This window comes from Puma concolor, unplaced genomic scaffold (assembly GCF_028749965.1).
Source record: "Puma concolor isolate L17-30 unplaced genomic scaffold, mPumCon1.1.hap2 unalloc_scaffold_11, whole genome shotgun sequence".
NCBI lineage: Eukaryota > Metazoa > Chordata > Mammalia > Carnivora > Felidae > Puma > Puma concolor.
In genome coordinates, this window is record NW_028240136.1 from 796783 (window position 1) to 802782 (window position 6000).

The window sequence follows — 6000 nt, forward strand, 5'->3', positions numbered from 1 at the left end:
GTTCTAAATTCTAGTTCAGACATCTTGCTTACAGCTGTGTTGATTAAGCCCCTATCATTTCTTCCTGCTCTTTCTTTTGGGATGAATCCCTCATCTTGTTATTTTGGAGGAAGAAAAAAAATTGGTCAAATAAAAAAAATTCAAATAAAGGAAGCTAAATTCTAGGTGTGTTTTGGTTGCCTTGTGAAAGAAGCTTGTTATGTGGGGAATAAGCTTAGAAATTTGTTAGCAAAGGGATGACTTGAAATAATGGTTAATTTCGTGTGTCTCAAAGTGTTCATGAGTAATTGTAAAGATAGCTATGAAGAGCTTTGGTAACCTAAAACTTTGAAGTTTTGCTAAGTTAAATGATAAACTGGGTTGAATTCATTGGTATCTAAGTATTTTCCAAACGAGACAAAATACTAAAGCAATGATTACTGAACATAGTTTTGTGCTTTCAGCTTCTTTTTGCACAGAACCTGAGGATACTTGGGTTTGTTGGTCAATGTGCTGTGTGCTTAATTGAAAGACTGTACTATGGAAGAACCTCTGTTTTAAAATTTCAGATCTAGAAAAATTCTGATGTAACAGTTCACAATTGGTCACTACTTAGTTTTCACTGGAGACTAAGGTTTCTAAGAGGTACAATTCTTCTGCTAAATGTAATTAAGATTGATGGAAATAAGGAAAGCAACTCTGAATTAAAAAAAAAAACATTGTAAAAGGTTCATGAAGGAAAATCTTTGGAAAGGAATTTTATGTGCTGTTGGGACAAGGTTGAAATAAATGGATTTTAAAAAGTACACTGGTATAAGATTGCAATTCTGCTTTTCTCTCTGTTAAAAAAGACAAAGGTTTCTTGGATTGTTGGTTGCTCTTGATGAAAAAAAAATGTAAACAAGGTTGTTTTTTTCTTCTCTTTTGTCTCCCTAGAAAACCAAAGTTTCTATGTTTTGCCTTTATCGTGTCTTTGGTTACTTAAAAAAGGTTAAAACTTCTCAATATTAAAGGAGCTACGTTTTACTCACAGCTATATAACCCTACATATTTGCCTTTAAAATCTTCATGGCACCTTGGTTAAATAAATAATTAAGTTTCAAGTTTCATAATGACCAATAATCCTATTTAGACATGTACTTTAAAACTTTCTGAGGGTTGGGGCACCTGGGTGGCTCATTTGGTTAAGCGTCTGCCTTCAGCTCAGGTCATGATCTCACAGTTTGTTAGTTCGAGCCCTGTGTCGGGCTCTGGCTGACAGCTCAGAGCCTGGAGCCTGCTTTGGATTCTCGGTTTCCTTCTCTCTCTGGCCCTCCCCCACTTGTGCTCTCTTTCTCTCAAAATAAATAAATGTAAAACTTTCTGAGGGTTTTAACAAACTTCCTCAAGATGTGAATTGTAAATGAAGTCTTTTTGACTAATTAGACTTTTTGGTTGGTATGTTAAATTACTTGGAAAGAACTCTCAAATAATGATACACCTTAGGTTGTATTGCTTGGGTCAATGCTGTAACTGTTCAAATATATATGTGAAATTCCTGCAGTTTTAATATGCTTTGATAATAAGGTTATGACTTGATATTCTGATTATTGAAGTGTTCTGTGTTACAGAAATAACTGAATTTTCTTGTCAAGTGCATTACAGTCTTTTGTCACTTGCACAATGAGTTTCATCTTCAAGGAGGTTCATAAAAAGAACTTTAAAAAAAAAAACAAATACAGCTTTTAGATATCTTTAAAATCATAAAAGTGAAATTGCAGCTTTTTAGTTCTAGAAATTGTTGCCATTTAAACTGAACAAAAGATTACTAACATGACACTAAGTGAACTGAAAAAAATTGTAATTTTTATGACTTTTGTTTGGAACATTACTGGTTCTCTAATGTTTGCTCTTCCAGATTAGGAAGAGCTCAGGCTCACACAACAGGAAAAGAAGGTCTTGACCTTACAAAGACTTGACCTTGCATGTGGATACTAATCGACTACTCCAGCCAGAGGGACGACACTCTTTCCTCACTACCGCCATCTCTGCAACAGCTCAGACAATGAGAAGCCACCACATTTCAAACCACCATTTTACACCAATGGACTTTTAATCGGACTTTCCTACTTACCCTTTTTCTCCTTAAAAAAAGCATCCCCCCCGACTTTGTTTCCTGTCCTTGCTTATGGTTTTGCCACGGCTTGTATGTCCCAGATTACAATTTTTCATTCCTGAATAAAACCATCTTCTTCTGGTAAAATAACTGGCAGTTTCTATTTTTAAGGTTAACAATTCTTGGTGATCAGAAGTGGGCTCCAGAGAAGACCCCAACTGCTCCAGAGCTGGCTAGCAAACAGGTGCAGTACCCATGGACATTTCTGAGCTGCTTTCATGCCTACCCTGGGGCTTTAAGGACAAGTTTTCTCCTGGTTTTCAAGCTCCACACCTCATGTCTCAGTTCTCCAAGATTTATTTGAGATCTATTTACGATGTTTTTTTTTTTTTTTTTCTTTAATCATCTCAGAGGGTACTCATTTGGCCTTAAGTCTAAAGGAACTGTGCTAGCTTTTGGTCTAGTTCCTGTTTTGAATGAGACTGCTCCTAATGGAACTGGACTAGCCCTCACTCTGAGTCCTTTTCAAAATCAGACCTTTCCAGTTGGAACTGTGCCAGTAGGAATTGTGAAGGCCTTTGTTCCTGTTTCCCTTTGCAACTGGACTGTTCCCATTGGAACTCTGCCTGTTGGAACTGTGTTAGCTTTCAGTCTATGATCTTTTTGGGGCTCAACTGTTCTCTCTGGAACTGTGCTGGCCTTTGGTCTGATTCCTTCTGGAAACAGGCTGTCCCTGAAAACCTTCTAAGAAATGGGATCCCAGACATCAAAATGCTTTGAGGGCATCCTGCCTACTGGGACTCTGGATGGTTTTATGTTTAAAAACTATGGTCCCTCTCTGCATGCACATTTATAAATAAATAGACGGACTTAACCAGAAATAATTTAGAACTTCAAAGGCCATGATGGGGAACTTTCAGTCATTTCAAACGTAATTTTCTCAAAGCTAAACTGGACAACCAGGGTTCTAAAATTGACAAAACTGAATGAGATGCTTATTTCAGTAGGTATTTTGAAGCTTCCAAATGCTATCAAGAATCAAAAATTACATCTCTCCTTGGGGTGCCTGGATGACTCAGTCGGTTGAGCGTCCGACTTTGGCTCAGGTCATGATCTCACGGTTTGCGAGTTTGACCCCGAGTTGGGCTCTGTGCTGACAGCTCACAGCCTGGAGCCTGCTTCGGATTCTGTGTCTCCCTCTCTCTCTGCTCCTCCCCTGCTCATACTCTGTCTCTCTCTCTCAAATATAAATCAAGATTAAAAAAAATTTTTTTTCAATTATATCTCTCCAAATACAATCTTAATGATGCAAGCATAGATTAAAAAGTCAAAAAGGGGCTTCTGAGTTCTCTTCTTCCCTTCCCCCACCTTCTCTGTCTACAGAGAGGAGGCAATCACCTTGTGCTCAGGCCACACCTCAGGCCCTGCCTCTGGTGCCCATCTTCCTCTGACATAGTGTGTAAGGCCATGACTCAGGCCTCCCATTTTTCTTAAGGCTCCTTTCCTGTTGTTTTGTTTTGTTTTGTTTTGATCTCAGTTGTAATGTCCCCAATTGGCAGCTCATACCACCTCCTCCAGGGTCCCTTCCAGGCCAATAGCCAATTTTTGCATCTTCCTCTGAATATCTGGGGGCAAATGAGTGACACATTTGTCATTTAAAATCATCTCAGCCTCAGGGGTGTCAGGGGAGATAGCCATATATTTAATGAGAGCCTCCCTAAACCTCTCTAGGAAGGCCATCGGGCTCCCATTTTGTGTTTGTAAAATAGTGGCTAATTTAACATAATTTAAGGGCTTAACCTGAGACCTCCTTAATGTCTCTAAAGCACAAGCTTGGAAGTGGTGGCAATACCATTTCTTCATGGGATGGTCATAGTCTCAATTAGGATCTTGGGATGTAATTACCTGGACCCCAGTAGGAAACCAAAAGTTCCCTATAGGGCCTCCAACCCCATGATAATTAGCGAGTTGTCTTTATCTTTTTCTTTCAGAATTTATGGATCAAAATCATCCCAACTTTTCAGAATGCATCCCACAGGAGTATTGGCCTTGGTTGGAGAATTGCCCATCTATAGGAAAAGGAGGAAGAGGCATCCCTTATGTTAATTGTCCCATAGCTGGCCAGGAGAAGCTTCATGTCCTGATCCTGATAGTTGGACAGGAGAAGAAGCCTCATCTCCTGGCCCTGCATTTTGCCTGGCTACTCCACTGGCAGCCAAAAGCTTTGTCAGTGTCGCGAGGTGCTGGGAGCAGTCACTCTTGTCCAAGTTGACCCTACCTCCAAGAACTGACCTTGTCTTCCCTGATTTCTCCTATCGCTCTGTTTTCTGCCTGCAGGACTTTGGGGGTATCGACTACGACCAAGCAAGACTTCCCTGGTTTAGAAGGATGCACTAATTTTATTTTGGCCCAAGAATAATCATCTTTACAAATATATTTTAAAAGGCTTGTGAAAACCATTTTTTGTAAGGATAAAATTGGCTGCCCAGAGGGCAGAGGGCCAAAGGAGAGGTCTATTTCCTTGCCTTTTTCAGCAGTGCCCACAGAAATGTGTTCTAGCCATGTAGAGTATCTAGGCTGTTACAAATTGGAGGACACTGGGCTAAGTGTAGCAAAATGGCTCCTATGTATTCTAGTAAAAGCCCTTTATATATTATAGTGATCTATCCCTTAAATGACACAGGCATCCATTCCTGTTCGAAACAGAAACAACCCAAATATGGAGCATTTGGAGTCTGGCAGCGAGGACATTGTCACCATCTCCCCAGCCTTTGGATCAAAGGAGGGCAAATTTCAAGGCTTGAGTAAAACAAATCCAAAGGGCATGCTGTCCTGCTTTTTTGGTTAAAATCACATTCTCCCCCATCTTTTTGGGCAGACAGAAGTGGGGGGAAAACCTTTGTTTACCTTTTTTTTTTTAGTCAAAAGCATACTGACAAGCCAAGAAACCTTTGCTTTTTTAACAGATACTAGGGCAGAATTTTAATCTTATACCAGTGTACTTTTAAAATCCATTTATTTTAACCTTAGTCCATCCTGAGCACATATAAAATTTATTTCCACAGATTTCCCTTCACAAACCTTCTACAACTTTCCTTTCCTTTCAGATTGTGACCTAAGCCCCTTTTCTCCAAACAACCAGTCTCATTTGGGACAAAATTACCTTCTTTTACCTTCAACAAAAATGTATTCCCCTTCCTTACATATATCCTACTTTTCTACATAGTAACTTTCTTATCAGTCTTAATTACATTAAGCAGAATTTTTTTTTCAACGTTTTTATTTATTTTTGGGACAGAGAGAGACAGAGCATGAACGGGGAGGGGCAGAGAGAGAGGGAGACACAGAATCGGAAACAGGCTCCAGGCTCCGAGCCATCAGCCCAGAGCCCGACGCGGGGCTCAAACTCACAGACCGCGAGATCGTGACCTGGCTGAAGTCGGACGCTTAACCGACTGCGCCACCCAGGCGCCCCACATTAAGCAGAATTTTAACTCTTAAGAAACCTTAGTCTCCCATGAAAACTAAGTAGTAACCAATTGTGAACTGTTACAGAATTCGGCAGATGGCAAAATTATCAATTAAGCAAAAGCATGTTTTCCAAAAGACCCAAATATCCTTTGTTTCTGTGCAATAAGAAGTAAAAAGCACAAACCTATGTTTAGCAGTCAATGCTTTAGCCTTTATCTCGTTTGGAAAAGACCTAGATGTCCAATGAATTCAATTTCAATTTATCATGCTAGCAAAACTTCTAAGTTTCAGGTTGCCAAAGACTTTGAAAGCTATCTTAACAATTACCCACGAAAACTTTAAGAATTAACCATCATTTTAAGTCACCCTTTTGCGAACAAATTGCAACAGAGATAACATAAGCTAATTTGACCTTCAGTAAACCTAGATAGAATAAAAAGTTTTCTATTTAATGC

At 39.5% G+C, this 6000-nt stretch overlaps 1 protein-coding gene across 3 annotated transcripts in view; it reads left to right on the plus strand.

The window, feature by feature from the left end:
* The window catches only part of LOC147571718 (uncharacterized), an 80363-nt gene extending 75466 nt beyond the window's left edge, over nt 1-4897 (plus strand). For 2 of the 3 annotated variants that reach the window (XR_015247114.1, XM_086696128.1), the window contains one exon: nt 2246-4897. The gene's annotated coding sequence lies outside the window, so the exon portion shown is untranslated. The remainder of the gene's footprint in view (nt 1-2245) is intronic. The other variant, XR_015247115.1, reaches the window with a different exon arrangement.
* Nucleotides 4898-6000: the final 1103 nt, after the last annotated feature.